This window comes from Diceros bicornis, chromosome 10 (genome assembly GCF_020826845.1).
Source record: "Diceros bicornis minor isolate mBicDic1 chromosome 10, mDicBic1.mat.cur, whole genome shotgun sequence".
NCBI classification, from domain to species: Eukaryota; Metazoa; Chordata; class Mammalia; order Perissodactyla; family Rhinocerotidae; genus Diceros; species Diceros bicornis.
The window spans coordinates 27913804-27931007 of record NC_080749.1 but is presented as its reverse complement, the minus strand read 5'-3'; the positions used below and the strand labels follow the sequence as shown (position 1 = coordinate 27931007).

At 37.6% G+C, this 17204-nt stretch overlaps 1 protein-coding gene across 2 annotated transcripts in view; it reads right to left on the bottom strand.

Moving 5' to 3' along the window:
* Positions 1-13367, bottom strand: part of ARHGAP15 (Rho GTPase activating protein 15) — a 588967-nt gene extending 575600 nt beyond the window's left edge. Inside the window, exon 1 of one of the 2 annotated variants that reach the window (XM_058548899.1) lies at positions 13038-13367. The gene's annotated coding sequence lies outside the window, so the exon portion shown is untranslated. The remainder of the gene's footprint in view (positions 1-13037) is intronic. The other variant, XM_058548898.1, reaches the window with a different exon arrangement.
* Between the last annotated feature and the right edge of the window lie 3837 nt (positions 13368-17204).

The window sequence follows — 17204 nt, the reverse complement described above, 5'->3', positions numbered from 1 at the left end:
TGTATGTGAGCGTGTTTAAATTGTTGTCACTATTATTCTCACCACCCAAGGTATACAAACCTCTCTTTTATCTCCCCTACAACAATGCATCCATACAAGTGTAGATGTTCTGGTCCAAAACCTATATCATGTCACTTTGAAAATATCAGGCAACCTAAGGATTACTGTATTTACTATTATTTAGAAAAGTAAACTTTTTGGAGACATCTTTTAATCGTTAAAAAAATGCTTTAAAGAGGGTTGGCAGCTGACGAAAGTTTGTTCTTTCAAGTTAGGAAAATGAACCCAGTCATAAAAGTTAGACAAACAAAACAAGGACATAAATGAAAAAGCTACACATAAATGGATGTTTTTTCATAGAATAATGTAACGTGCTGGTCCATCTCTAAACATTTATTAGGATTTATTGTATATACAGAAGTTCTTTGGAGAACTCCAGTTCTGTCTAATCATTGCAGTCTGGTCCCGCTTTCTTAGAAGCAGCTATAAATTCAAGAAGAGGTGGAAAACCGGCAGACTGCCAACCAAATTCAACCCACAGACATATGTTGTTGGGCCTAGACAATGTTTTGAATCAGTTTCCAATGAAAAAAATGAAGATTTTTACCTTAAAAAAAGGTGTATATCTGTGTGCCTTCTCTAGAAAAATCAGAAGATGTGGAAAACCGGTTGAAGTGTATATGGTAACTGTCAGCTGGGAAAGGGCAGCTTCTACATCCTGTACACAGGGCAAGTCCTCTCTGATACAGAAGTTCTCTCCCTCGCCACTTGATTTGCATAGATATCCTGATTGGTCTGGGAACATTTGTGATTGTGACCCCTGGTGTCGATCACCTCTAGGAGCATTGCTCCTCTGATGTGTGGATTGAGCAGAGTTTCTACTGCATATTAATCAATATCATTTTCTATATTTTATTATTTTTAAATCCAAGTTGATAGGATTGGAAATGGAGAACAAAACCAAGAGACTGCGTTTATATCACTGCTTTAGAAAGAGGTTCACTGGAGATTAACATTATTTCATTTACTCATATAATTTTTTCAACATGATCTCAAATGACCAAGAGTAGGATATTGTGCTGTGCTCCTTGCTATTGCTAAGCAATTTCCCCTCTTCCGCCTCTCTGCTCTGACCTCCTTTACTGTTCCTATTATATTTTGGCAGATAATCATATCCTGACTTCTATTGTTTTCTGTTCTCTATTTGAGTTGTGTGTCTCTTCTGCCCAAATTGACTGTGGGCTCTATTTGTCAGTGTTGTTGCTCTGTATTGTATTGAGAACATTACAGGCGCTTGGTGCCTGTCTGAAAACCTGTCTCTAATTCCCCCAGTATTATGAGCCTTTCTAAAAGTTCCGGTTTGTCGCCATGTTGTGATTGAATGGTTGTGACTCCCAGTCTCAAGTGTCACTGGATTCTCGTGTTTCTTTCCTACTTCTCCACATCAAAAGCTGCCAAGTGGACCTGGGATACAGTGCAGCATGGTCAGGGGGAGTCAGAACAAGGACTGCATCTTGCCTCCCCCCATCCCTGCCTCAAGTCATACACTCTACCCATCTGCCATGCTAACTAGCCTCTAGTTTTCCATTCAAGCTGATTTTCCACCCACTACAGCCAACTTGCTAATCCCCTTTCTTATAGCCAGGCTTCTAACCTAAAGCCCTCTGGCCTATAGGATAGAGCTAGTTCTCCAAGGACAGTGCCACAGCTACTTATCTCCCTAGAATTCTGTCAGTCACTTCCCACTGCCACACCTGCTCTCATTAATTGGATGCCCTAATACCAACTGCTTTCAGAATTAGGACTGAGATTGGTGTCACTCAGCCTCCGTACATGGAATCCTCAGTGGGTTTCTGCAGGGGGAAAACAAAACCAAACAAAAAGACTTCTCTAACTGGATCAGCAACCTAGACCCTGGATCTCCCAACTTCATGTCTTATTTTTCCTTCTCAGAATCGTTTTTCCAGAACCCCAGCATATCTGACTCATGAACCATCTATGTCACCACCTGACCAACCTAGGCAAAAATCAGATACAAAATAAAAGTGGGTGAAGAGAATTCTACTTTTTTTCCTGTCTCCTCGTCTCTGCAGGTTTTCTTCGCTTCATTTTAATGTCACGTCCAAGAGTCAAGGGCTGCCTAACACTTTGTGAATTGCTCTATGTGATAAATATTAATTCTTCAAAATTAAAGGGTATTTTTAGTGAGATCATATCTTGAGCTGCTCGAAGGAAAATTTCCATATCAACCCAAAATTTGTAAACAAACAAGAAAAGAGTGAGCCTTCTTCCTTCTCCCCTACACAGCTATACTTCACTCCCCCACACAGCTGTACTGAGAAAATGAAACTAATAGCAAGAAATTGTTTTGATGAGTTTCATAATCTTATCATAACTTCTAGCATTGAAATAAACCAAAATTATCCTGGCGTGATTTTTATATCATAATGAAGGAAAAAAGTGGTCATCATTTGATTCAATGTAACCTGATAAAACAATTACTACTATGGCTACTAGTCACACAACATTTAACCTTTTTAAATGTGCCACAAACTAGGCATAGTTCTTTTTTTACATTGTGAGGAATCGCCTCCTTTTTATAGAAGAGGAAACTCAGGCTCAGAGAGATTAGGTAACTTGTACAAAATAACGTAACTTAATATCCAGTAAGTGGTGGAACACAGGGCTGAACTTTGTTTTTTCTGACTCCCCAGGCTGTGCTCTTAGTATTTTTACTATCTCTGTAAGGAATAAAAAAGTTGTGGACTAGAATTTGGGAGAAGTATGTTCTCAGCATGTCCTGAAACAATTCGGTTTCTCCATGCTTCATTGTCTTCTTCTATTAAATCTATTAAAATACCTTGCTTTTTCTCACTAGCGTGCTAGAATGATTATGTAAAATAATGTAGGCAAAGTCACTTTTAAAACTCTAAATAGAATATAAATAGATAGTAGACATTCTTGTATCAATTAATTTGAACCCAATCATCACCCTGAAGACATAAAATAAATCTGAAATAGACAAAGAGGTCAGAGAGATAAGAGTATGAAAGCAAGTAAGACCCCTTTGCCATAGTCTACTTAATGGATGACCAAATTAGTAACTATGACAGTAAGTAAAAATGGAAAGAAGAGAATGGATGCCCCTAGAAGATGGCAATTGGTTGAATATATGAAATAAGTGATATACAGGAGTCCACAGAGATTCCAAGATTACTTATTTAGGTGATTTGAGGAATAGTGGTATCTTAACTGAAATTAGAAGAACGACAAGGATTCTGTGGGGAAATTGATTATGGGTTTAACTTGGGACATATTCAGTTTGAACTGCTGATGGGACATCATAGAAGAGGTATCAAGTGACAATCAGAAATGAGGAACAATATTGGGAAAAAGGCCAAGGTCAAAACATAGAAATTTAAGGACTGTATTTGAGGAATTAAATTTAAATCATAAGAATGGGTAAAAATGTCAAAAGAGTCTTGTGGGAAGAGAAGATGGTCTAGAGCTGTGCCACCCACTAGAAATGTAATGTGAGTCACACATGTAATTTAAAAGTTTCTGGTGGCCACATTGGATGAGTAAATTTAAATAGGTGAAATTAATTTTAGTAGTATATTTTATTTAACCCAATATATCAAAATTTTGTAATTTCAGCAGATAATCAACGTAAAAATATTGAGATATTTTACATTTTCTTTATTTGTACTAAATCTTCAAAATCTGGTGTTTATTATACACTCAATTTAGACTAGCCACATTTCCAGTGCTGAATAGCCATTTGTAGCTAGCTATTATCATAAAGGACGGCATGGCCTAAGAAGGAATGTTGGGATTTAAGGGCTGAGGGGGACATAGGCCCAGAGGAGACAGAAAAAGAGAAATAGAAAAGGTACTTGCAGTATGATGGAAAAAGGGAAAAAATGTTTTCTTCCTCACATATTTTACAACACCTCTGCATAAGGCAATGTATGTAGTGTACAAGCAGCAGGTTTTTCACAGATGGCATTGTTTTAGAGATCAAACAAAGCAGGATCCTTTTAGACTCCAGGGCCTCATGAATGAAGTCCAACATTGCTTAACTGCTAACGCTTAACAGGCTTAAAAATTGTAGCATGGCATAGTGAAAATCACATGGATTTTCCATTACCCAGATCTCTACACAAATCATGACACAGCCTACAAAATAGCTCTGTAAATTTGGGCACTTAACTACTTAAGCTTAACTTCCTTATCTTTAAAATATGGATACTAATTCCCTCACATGATTTTTGTGGATATCGAATGCTATTAGGTATGAAGAACACTTGATACATAATATGCATTATACACAATAGCATCGTCATAGCTATGATGATGATTATTAAAAATCCCACCCTAATAATTTATATTGATGAAAGTCTCATGGTCCTGCAAGTATCTTAAGATTAAAGCAATATTGTCTATTTTTTATAACACCATAGTACCTACTATAGTGTTGGAGACACCACTGGCGTAATCAACATTCATTTTCCCTCCTAAATTCCACTTCCTTTAGGAGAATTATCAAGGTATGAATAGGTGATACTATACGGAGTCTCAGATTACTTGATTTCTCAGAACATTTAGCAGAAAAATGAATATGGGCTCCACTTCTCAGTTTCTAGCCCTTAAAATTCTGATATGAAGTCAATTAAAGCAGAAAGATAAATTAACAGAAACAAAAATTTCCCTTGACGCAGCACTCAGTTTCCTGAGCATTTTACCTTTCACAGCTCTTTTAAAGAGATATCTCATTTTGACTCTAAGCTTGGCATTACATCAGTAGAGACTAGAACAAAAAGTTCTCTAAGTTTTTAGAAAATGAATTTAAAGTAAAAATTATTCCACGGTTTTAGCAAAATAGCTTCAACTTTAAATGCTTAGAGGTGGTTGGTGTTTTTCATTAGTTTATGGTAATATGTTTTCAGATGCTGGGTTATTTGTTCTGAGTTTAGGACAGTCACCATAGTATATAATACATCCAGGATTCTAATCCAACCTTTCATCACCACCACGTTACTCAAAATGTGCCATAAAGTGTCACTTGTTTAAAACATGTTTCCAGCTTCTCTTCCCCTAAATTTACCCTGTGTTTTAGACCCAGGAGAAGTCACAAGTCTCTGTAAAGCCCTCCCTGATTCTACAGCCCACAGACAACTCTTATATTAGTTATTCTTTCACTAACCAAATATTCATTGAGTGTTTATTATATGCCTATCATTGTTCGAGGTTCTAGGCATTCAATAGTAAAAAAACAGACAAAGTCAATACTCTCATGGACCATTCAGTCCAAGGTGAAGATAGGTGCTAAACAATTTGGAAAAAAAAAAAAGAAAACCCATAATTCTCTATATCCAAAAGGCTATTTAGGAAAACAAAAAAAGAGTAACGAGATAGAGAGAAACTTGCCCATCATGAAAGGAGATTGAATTAATTTGAAGTATAACATAAAGTCACTTGGAATGTTTTAGCAAGAAAGTTGTATGATTTAAGTCTTAAGAAAGTCAATCTGGCTACTCCTTGGAGAATGACTATGGCATGAAAAGCAGAAGCAGGGAAACAAATTAGGAGAATTCTGCAGTAACAATGGTAGAAGTGGTAAGAAGTGATTGAATTTGGGACATTTTGATGTACATTTACCCCTGGCTTAATGTCTAATTCATTCCTGCTAAAAGAAAATCTATTAAATAAAACCCAAGATACCCAATCAATATTTATAAGTATAAAAATATAAGAATAGATTTTAAAAAATGGGTTCAGGTAAGTAATAGCAACAATTTGAAAAAAATTATACAAAAATGTTATATAAAAAGCTTTATTTTATTTATTAAATTTCCTTTTTTTCTGCATCTTGTTCTTCACAATATTTTCAATGATTGTGGGAGTTACAATTTGCTTGCCCTCAGAGTGTACTTAATAAATTACAGCTCAGAAAAACACCTTTAGGCCAAAAAAACCTGACTGGAAGATTCTAGAGGTTGCTACCTCCTCAACCTTCTTGAGTTCATCCAAAATGAACAAATCAACATTGCTCCATATATTTTGTATAATTTTTCTCTAACTTGAAATTAGAAAGTGAATTGGTAAGTGTGGTGTTATCTAAAAGTATGATGTCATCAAAATGTCACATATAGTAGTATGTTCGTTTAGCAAGTTTTTTGGGGAAAAGTCATTATACCAACAACAAAAAAAAATTAACAAAAAATAAAAAGAGCCATTAGTCTAAAAAAAAGATATAACTTTTCAAAAGCCATTATTGAGAAAAGTAAACAGGATAATGGGAGGTAAGTCAATATTTTGCAGGCTCTGCTTATTGCTGATGAATTGGATGTGCTTTGGATCAGGAAGTGTGAGGGAAAGAGCGGAATTGAGGGTAATTCTTAGTTTATTGTCCTGAACAGATAGATAAATGAATGGTGGTGCTGTTAACTGAGATGGATGAAAATAGGAAAGAAGCAGATTAGGTTGGGAGCAGGTGGGGAGCAATTAAGAGCTTAGTTTGAACATACTCATTTTGATGTCTCTATGAGACATTCAAATGGAGATGATGAGTAGGCAATTGCATTTGTAGTTTTAATGCTAATAAGAAAGGTTTGGTCGTGAGACCAAGTTAGAATATAGATAGTATTTAAACTCATGACACTAAATAAGGTCAGCTAAGAATAAATTCAGAAGAGCTAAGACTGGAAAGGCGTAAATCTGAAGATTGAGTGCAGGGCAATCCAACATTTAGAGTGTTGGATGATGAAGAAGAGTTAGCAAAGGAGGCAGAGAAGGAGCATCCAGCATAGCCTGGAGAAAAACTAGGAGAATGAAATATCCCAGAAGTCAAATAAAGAGAGAGGTTCAAGAGGGAAGGAGTGTTCAATTGCATCAAATGCAGCTCAGATCATGGATAATATGAAGAATGGCACAAATGGCAATTGGATTTGGCAAAATGAAACCACTGGAACTCTGACAATAGCATGTTCTGTAATATTTCTACAGCCATCGCATTTATAGATATAAATTTATATTTAAATTCTTATGTTTGTGCATTAAGCTGCCTAAAGTTTTCACTGGCTAGATAGCACATTGATTCTTTGCGTCCCCAGTAATTCCTAGTACAACACGGAGTACTTATTTCAAGATCAAAATCATTTATGGAATTGGATTGAACTGGGCTGATGCCCACCAAAAGAGAAAAAACAATTTTAAAATCCACGATTGCACTGTGTGTTATTGACAAGACCAATTTTTAAAATAAGGTATTCTTCCCATTCTTCAGCATCCCGTAAATACTCCCTCTCGTCAGACGAGCTTTCCTACCATTTCAGAGAAGATAGAAACCATGAAGCCTGTATTCCCTCGACTTCCTCTCCTCACTTCATCTTATCCACATCCAGTTCACCTGCATATACACTCACTGAAGTGCTCTCCCTGCCGTTTCAGGTTAATTGATCTACCTGAGCTAGGGATTACAACCATCTGCCTTCGTATCCTCTGAGACCTTATTGGGTCTCTGGATATATTTTCTTTATTTTCATTCCTTTTCTCCTCTCCTTCACTTCAACATTCATGTTTCATTCCTTTTCTAGTTATTGATTATTTCAAGTTTTACAAAAAGAGTATTTTACGTATGCTGGTCCCAATTCCTTACATCTTTTAACATCTCTAATGCTTGAACTTATCAATGCTTTTGGTCCTTTATTATACAGCTGAGAAAGGATACATTATCTTATTAAGAAAAACAAATAGACCTTTAATCTTTTGAAAACAAGCTCAACTTCAATCATAGTAACAGAAATATCGGATAAAATTATATTGAGATAGAATTTTCTATGGATTGGCAAAAGCTGCAAAGTTTGGTAACACAATCTGTTGGAATGGCTATGGAGCTTCCACCAGCATTCTCATTAAGTGCTAGTGGAAGTTCAAAAAGTTGCAACTAACGTGAAAGATAGTTTGGCAATAACTATCAGAATTATTTCATCTCTTGGCTTTTAAATAAATAGTACTTCTGGGAATTCATTCCAAAGCCATATTTTCAAATTTACATGATTACATTAAAACATTCATTGTTTTAGCAAAAAATTGAAAATACCCATGACCCTTTTAATAAGAGACTGGTTAAATTAAGTATAATGCATCCACACAGTGGAATACTGTATGGCTATAAAAAAAGAGAATTAGACAGTTTCTTATTTTTATTATGGAACTATCTCCAAGATATTACTAAAAGAAAAAAAGCAAAGTGGAGAGGTATGTACACTATGCTTCCTTTAATATAATAAAGGAGGATATATACATACACGTATGTATGTGCATATACGCTTTTTGCATAAAGAAATTGTGAAGGATTTAAAAAATCAGCTATGAAAAGTGGTTGTTTGTTCTGTTAAGATGGGGGTGACAGAGGGTATATGGAAACAGGAATATGAGCAAGATTTTCTCTAAAAATTTTATATTTAGGTTTGATTTTGATTTTGAGCCATCTTGCTGTATCACCTATTCTCAAATTAAAAACAAAAAAACAAGGGGCCGGCCCAGTGGCACAAGCGGTTAAGTGCACGCGCTCCGCTGCCGAGGCCCGGGGATCGCTGGTTCGGATGCCAGGCGTGCACCGACGCATCGCTTGTCAGGCCATGCTGTGGAGGCGTCCCATATAAAGTGGAGGAAGATGGGCACGGATGTTAGCCCAGGGCCTCAGCAAAAAGAAGCCCAGTCTTCCTCAGCAAAAAGAGGACGACTGGCAGATGTTAGCTCAGGGCTGATCTTCCTCACAAAACAAACAAACAAACAACAAAACAAACAAACAAAAAAGACTTTCATAAAATGAAAGTAAAAAGATTATTATAACCACAGCCTATATAAGAACCCCAAGGCACCGGGGGAGGTGAGCCAGTGCCTGGTCTTACAGGAATACCTCCCTTCATTGACTGGGACCATTTCTGCAAACCACTCTGAAGGGTATGTCACCAATGGTGAGGAGTATGGAAGAAGCAAATAAATCCTGACACTAGATAGCTCATCAAGATGCAAAATGCAGACATCCAGTTACGTATTTCCTCTGCTCAACAATCCTGTTTACTTATAACCCTTAGTCATAATCTGCTCAGCAGGTCTACTCTATTAGGATCTCAAATCTGGCCTTTCCTCCTACCACTATACTTCTAGCTAACAAAACTAGACAACTCACTCTTCCTTGGAAATTCTCTGATATTCCATGTTTTGCTGCCTTGACGTATCCCCTTCCTGTTCCTTGGAATATTTCTCATCTCCCCAGTCCTAGCTTTCTCTAAATACTACTACTAACATTTTCTCCAAAACTGTCCTGATTTCTCTGATAGGATATGATCAAATGATATAACACCTGCAAAATTCTCTAGTTTATTGCCTGGCACATAAAAGGAATACAAAAATATTCGATGACTTTCTGCACCCTAATACAGCATTGCTTTTATCTGTTTATGGTACTTGACAAATTTTATTTGCAAATAATTATTAACATAATAGTCATACTAGGTTATAAGCTTTTAGAAGACAAGTATTGTGGAGAGGGTTCATACATGAAATAGCTGCTGAAAAATATTTTAAAATTCAGTTTAATTGAAACACGTTTTACTCAGACCTACCCTTAAACTGACACCATATTTCTTTCTGATTATAGAGTTTGGAGAATTTGAATAAGTAATATTTTAAATGTGACCATATGTGGCTGTGTAGTAGCATTCTGTGGCTTTTCCCTATGAGAAGCGAAGTCACCTTTCATCCGGGGAAAGTATTTTAATTTCTACATGTGGAAAACCCTCTTTTCAGCTGAGATTCCGTGTGTCGTGGATGCAGGCAGCTCCTCAATGCTAGAGTTGGCCTGCAACTGAGGCCTGGTCACTTGGGGGGTCTGTGCCTCAGAGTGAATGATCAGCTCAGATACGGTCACGTGACCCAATTCAGTCCAATCAGATCTCAGTCTGAGACTTTGGCTGTGGTGACAGGGGAAAGGTATTCTTTTGCAATAGAGTTTGCTGAAAGGGTCAGATGTAAACCTAAAGCTTTCTTGCTAAATCCGTTTGAGCTTCTGTCGGAGACTTCTTATAGCACAGTGAAAAAAAGAGTGAGGGAATAAAGAAAACATGACCTAATTCTGATAAACCTGTGTGAGCTTCTTGATCCAGCCATGCCTGACTTTGCTTTCTTTGGATTTTTCAGTTACACAAATCAATGCCTATCTCTATTGCCTAGGCTAATTTTAACTCATTTTCTATCATTTGAAAACAAAGAAATTTTGTCTACTATAAGCTGAAATTTAGAATACTTATAAGTACATTTTAAAGTCTAGCTATATAACATTTTTTGCAGTGTAAAAAATATGCTTCTGGTATCCAAAGTTTTAAATTCAGGATATTAAATGATTTTTAAAATTTGTATGTAACACAGTTGATTCTGTTAAATATTTTCTAAGTGTATGAGAATACCAAAATAGTCTGAAGATATAGTGCAATTAGTTTTCATCTACTACAAGAAAGATGTATATTTCCTCAGGAATATCTTAGAGAAATGAACACATCTCTGTGATGGACTCTCCATATAAGACATTCTCTGAAATTCTGTGTTTAAATACGACAGACAGAACCAATTGTTCACAAAACACTCTTTGTGCTGAAAATATTTCCCCCTAACTATTTGCCATGCCATCAGTCTCCTCACTTGAGACAGAAGTCCTCAACATTTAGCTGTTCTTTTCGATCCTGTCTGCTGAGAGACCATATTAAAATTCTCCTGGGAGGAGGAGGGGAGGCCTGGCTAAGAAGTTAAAAGAAACAAAGTTCTGTAGCCTTCTCCTGTGAGCATAGATTACTTTTATTAGCTGCCCTAATTGCTGAGAAGTAGGATGAGTAAGTTTTAAGGACAATGGCAGTGGGATGGAAGGAGTGAAGTAGGGTCTATCCCTCCATGTACCGAGGCTGAGGGACCTTAAATTAGGGACAGAGGAGGCCACTCCAGAACAGAGCATTAAAAAAGAACAAGAGGAAGAATATCAAGGAAAACAATGTCTCCTTTCTGAGTTTTGCAGAATGCTGGCCCCAAGTGGAAAAACATGATATTCTTTTAATAAATCAGCTTTTAAATGATTCTCCAAATCAGATCCTCTGCATTGTTTTAATTTCACCAAAATTTGTTTCTTATTTATTCACTTAAAATATATAAATATATAATCATTTGTAATTTGAGTCTCTTAAGATTTGGTCTATACATTCAAGAGGTAATGCATTACTTGTTTTTAGAAACAATTCTGAGGATATCTTAGTTTACATGTCTATCATCTCTACTTTTTGCTCTTTATAAATCCATACTAAGCTATGTCTAATTAATTCTTAATTTTACACACACTCCATAAAATATCTGTATTTTCATTTGATAGTTTCTACAAGAACAATTATTTTACAAAGAATTTGGCTTTTAGAAGTATCAAATGGTTTAAAAAACTATAGTGGACTTTTTGTCAGTGCCAAATGCTTATGTGGCCATTCATTCTTGCTAATGTGTAAGTAGTACATCTGTTTATTCATGTGACGTTCTTTTATAATGAAATGAAATAAACTAATAACATATCAACCAAAACTATCTGAATTATACAGCTTCTATAGATGCAGAGGTTCAGAACCACAATATTGAAGACAGATTTAAATAATGCTTTCCATTGTGAGAAAATGCAACAAATTGAAAAGCTAATCAGAATATCAAAGCAAATACATATTACTGGGGTCTTTTTACACTCTAACAGTAAAAACTGTATTGAACACCAAGTCCTAATCTCTATTTTTTCATGATCATTTTAATAGTCAACAAGTAGCTCGCTTCAGTGCTGACAACTGAAGAGGTCTTAAAACAGAGTATAGCAGTATGCCTAATAATTTCCCACTAAATTGACCACATCAAAAAACATTTATATGTGTCTTCCAATAGAAGACAATAAAAGAAAAGAAAAATGTTGCCACTTATCAACCCTGTAACAATTTTCTAATAACAAAAAGATAGGTGTTGTGGGGGCCATCACTTCCCCCATCCAACAGAACAATAAAAATAATATTAGAGAAGAGTGGATCATATCTGGATCTTTTATTAAAATGCTTTCAAAAACCTACGGTCAGATTTATTTTAGGGATTTGTCTCCAAGATTAGCAATACTTTTATATTTTCTGTACATATGTTACAGCACACAAAGACATTTTGTAAAAGCAAGAAGTCAATCGCAAAGAAAAGCTCTTGTCACTTTATGATTGACAAGTCCTTTTCATTTCTAAGGTTACTATTTTGGAAAATCTCAAAGAAGGAAAATTATATAATTACATAAATAACAAAAATATATCTCTAATTTGCCTCTTTTCCCAGAAGTAGCCTTCAGTGAAGTGAGCTGTGACTTCTCGTTTAAACACAGAGTTTTGCTTATGAAACAGAAACTTGTCTTCACCTCACATCATATCTTAGATAAAATTTAGGAGAAAAATATTCAAATGTCATAATAGAGAGCTTTCTTTTGCATTTTAAAACTTTGCGGCTTTTTAATAGCTATTTAATAAATTACACCTTTATGAGGGTTTCTAATGGTGACTTTAATATAACACTTGACTGTGCGTATCTTGCACACTGCAATTCAGACGTTGTTTCTTATTGTTGCACACTGCCTTTTCCTCTTTCATTATCTGGATCTTGAATAGTAGATATTTTTATAAAACAATCAATTAAAGATGCAAAGTGCCACATTTTCTCTAGTAGTTATTTTTAAAAGCACTTTCAAACTAAAACTGTACCTTATCTGTCTTTAACATTTTAGTATAAAATCTTAGCAAATGATCCTAGTATAATATCTTTGAAAGGACTTTAGAATTTGACAGTTGTACCAAAGGAAATAAACTGATGTTTCAATCACAGGTGAAAACATTTAGAAATGTTTATATGTTCCTACCAAAGCAGAAGATACTCTGCCAAACATTTTCAAGTTTAAATTTCGCGTTCAATATAAAGTTAAAACTCACCTTTTCTCGGTGATGACTTGTTGTTGAAACGGCCATCAACTTCTAACTCTTAATGACTCTTTCAACAAAAACGGAAAACAGTAAAGTAGTCACATGTCGCAAGAGTAGGCCTCTGTTGGATGCTGCTTAATTTCAGTACCGGAGAAAAAAAGGCGGGGGTAGGGGTGAGCACAAAAACTTTTAAATAAAACCACTTCCTGCGTAGATACGGTTAACCACACACATCACATCATTACTCGATTTGAAGAAATTGCCTTGTATAGTCAACAACATCACTATTTTTCAATGTGATTTTCAATTTTCAAACACACACATAGGTTTCATCAATTCTGATTTAATGGGGAAAATGTGCGGTTAAAAATTAGCAGGGGGAGGAGCAGGCTGTTAAGCCCTGAGGAAACTTCCTCTTTCTCTGCCTTCTAGCAAGGGCTTAAAACCTCAGTCTCTACTATCTTGTGGTCGGCTTGAGCATGTTCACATGCCATCAGGAGGCTCTGCTTACTAACTTGGGAAACAAGAAGCCACCTCCAAGTCACAAAGCTGGTGCTTCTGTCTCACTCATGGATGGACCCACAAAGAGGCGCTCCAGGTACTAAGATCAGGCGGCCTTGGACAAGTTGCAATAGAACTTCAGAGAACACAGCCCAGGACCCTGATGCCACCTTGGGGAAAGGAGGGTGCTCATCTAGCACATGCTGTGACATTTTCTCTGGTGGTGGCTCTCACACTGGTGTGCCCTCTCTGGCAGTTTCCTAAGCAGTTCTGAAATCTGCTCTAGCTTTTGCTCTAGAGCCTTTGCTCTAGCTGAATGATTCTTTGTGTGACCTGCTTTAAGAAGAAAAATAAAATAAAGGATCCAAAGAGTATTATTTTTGTCATGCTGCTGTGTGCCCATCCATGTCAAACTTCAACCAATCCAAGAAAATAGGATGTGCATCTTTATTGAACCACGGAGTTCAAGAGATAAGCTCCTGGATGTCCGAGGCTTGGCTGGTTTTGTGAGATTTGCAGGATATTCACAAAAGGAAAAGCTTCCCTTCCAAATATATGAGAAAGTTAAATCGCAATCTCGTGTCGTACAAACCACTTAGACTAGCTATCTGTGTAATAGCTCCCAGTGGTGTGGAATGTTTGGCACACATAAAGACAATCTTTAAAAATATATTTGATATATATGGCCCAAGTTAAGGATGGCATGTCCCCGCAAGTTAATCTAATTTCTCCAGGACCCTCCTTTTTAAAATGGTATTCCAGATTGACCCTAGGACTCACTATCAATTGTCTTTCCAGGATGCGCCTTTTTAAATGTTCAGAGCCCTGAAGGTTTGTAGTCAATGTTCCTCCTTAACACTGAGGAGAAAATGGAAAAAACGTGATACTGAAAGTGAAGATCAGAATTCAGTCCTCAATTCTGACACTGCTACTTATTTAACCTTGCCCAAATTACTCAAGTTCTCTGAGACTCAGATTATTTATCCATATAATAGAACACACAAATAAAAAACACAACTATCTCAGGAATAAAATTGTTGATTAGCGAATCTGGGAGCTAGTGAAATCTGGAACTGGCCCCTATACACAGAGGGCAAGGAGAGATGGAAGAAAGAGGCAGGCCCCTCCAGGTTGGTAGGCAGCAGGTTTAATAAACAAGGGAACTTACATCTGAGACTTGTCTTGGGCAGCAGCAAGATGAGTAGATCTCCGCACTCGCTTGTCAGAATCTTAAAGGTTTATATACAGGTCTTAACTAGGTTCAGTCACATATACCATCCCGATGGTCTCAACAACACATTGCTCTCTCAAGGCTGCATCCTTGAAAATGGCTCCCACCGTAGAACAGTGGACGGAATGTACATTCCTAGGAGAGGGGCGGAGGGACAGAGCCTCTGATTGCCTGAGTCCAGCTTGTGGGTCAACTGGGGGTCACGTCCTCTTGAAGACCTCCTCCAACACTCCACCCCTCCTCGTGACTGGCACTTACAATCTTATATGACCCCTCTTTTGTAATGTGCCCTGAGAGGCCAGCAAGGGGTTTTGTTAGCATAGAGGTGGCTCATTTGGCAGCTATCTGGCTGCACTGGAGGCAGATACCACAGCAACAATATAGGCACATGCAAGAGAAAACACGGATTAAGATAATGATTTTCAAAATAAGTTACAATTTTTTTAATCAAGAGCCCCATGATCTGAACCATTGATTTATTATGTCCCCTAGGCTAGGGGTCGGATCACTCGGGGTGTTCACTTGTGTTTTTAGGTGGTTTAACAAAGATGATACATTAGCAGACTCATCAGGTATGAGCGTATACATTTTATTTGGATAATGGCACAGGTACCTCCTTTCGAGGCACTAATAATATCCAAGGCCATCTTATTTTGGAGGATAGCTTTTCTTATTAGAGACATTTCAGTGTTCAGTAAAGACAAGCTTTGCCAGCTATCATTTAAGGATTGTTGGGCGAATTATTACGGATTTCTATGTGTGCCATAAAGTCTCCAGGACAATGGAGAGGAGGACAAAGACAGTAGCCAAATGATCTTACCAATGGAAAACAGAATGTGCCCATCTGGCCTTAAGGAGAGGGAGGTTGGCAATATTTGTTACAGTGGGGAGGACTCTCCCCATGTGCAGGGAAAACCCAGAGTGTAGTGGCCCAACCATCCAAGTGGAAGGCATGGCCAAAGATTTGTGCCACACAAACATTGGGTCCCATTCGGGGCTACCCAATAAATACCTGGGTGGTGCAACAAGTCAGTGCCAACCAGTCGCTATCCTTTAATGTGACAGAATGACTATATATTTCTGGTGATATTCATCCCATAGCCCTGGTGTAATTGCATTGGTTTTGTTTAGAGTGATTGTTCTGTTCTCAACATAGGGGTTCCCAGATGCTCAAATGTCCATAACCCAGGGTGAGCCACATGAACCTGACCCAAATCTGAGCATATCCACCCATGGCTCTATGGTGGTATTTTTAGGATCCTTCCAGTCAGCAGTTTGATAGGCTGCCTGTATAATTTGATTGACAGAAAAAAAAAATACCTGCCCAGTATTATTGATAGTGTGTGCCACAGGCCGAGTTTCTGGATCAGTATTGGTAATAGCAGACGAATTAAGAATACTAATCCTAGCTTGTTCTTCCTTAATATATTGTTTTAGGGCCTTTTAACTTCCTTTCTGGAGTGGTTATACCCACCTTGGTAATCCTGATGAGTTAAAGAGAGGCAGCTGGCTATATACCCAACAGCTGGATTGATTCCTTTGTTGGGCATAGAGTGGGCCCACTGTAGAAAGCATTTGCATACCATATATGTTGTCAGAGGGAGGCAGTACTGTCAGTAGTGAGGAGATGAACTGGGGGTGGAATATGCCAGTCCAGGACTCCCACCTTCTCTCCTCTTGTAGTGGTGTGCATTTCATTTTAAGTATAGTGCATTTTCATAGGTCTGGCTTGCAGCAGGACAAGGGGATCCCACTGGAGACTGAGTAGTTCCCCCATTGAGTAGCAGGGGTGTGAAGTAACTCACCCACCCAGGTGGGATGTTCCATTTTTAAATTCCAGTAGATAATGCCTTTTCCAGGTGTGATGGGTCTTGGTGTTCTCAGCAGCATAGCGCGTTGATCCACAGTGAGAATCAGGGCAATGACTATCTCTTGAGACTTCCATATCTTTATTGTGTTGGGTGTCTTGGCAGGAGTCCCTAGTCAGGTGTATGGGGCAACAGGCCCTACTGGTGGAATATTTAAATGCATTGAAGCCTGGGACAGAATTTCAGTCCACCTGGCCAAGGTGGTTTTGCCTGTTAGTAATTTAATCTTTTGCTTTAATATTACATTTTTCCTTTCTACTAACACTGCTGCTTGAAGGTTATGGGAGAAATGGAACCTCCATTCAATGTCATGATCTTCTGCCCAGCCTTACATATCATGATCCTTAAAATGTGACCCCTAATCACTGTTTTTTCTATGGGGGAATCCATGCTTGGTACTCAGCTTCTCTAATCCCCTAATGATGGCAGCCTGGTTTGCACAGCAACAGGCGAAAGCTCGGGTTAGGCCAGACTTGGTGTGCATATAAACCAAAGCATATTTAGACCCCTCGCTTGGAGGCAGGGGGCCAATATAATCAATTTGCCCATCCCTCACTGGCTGGGAACTCTGGTGGA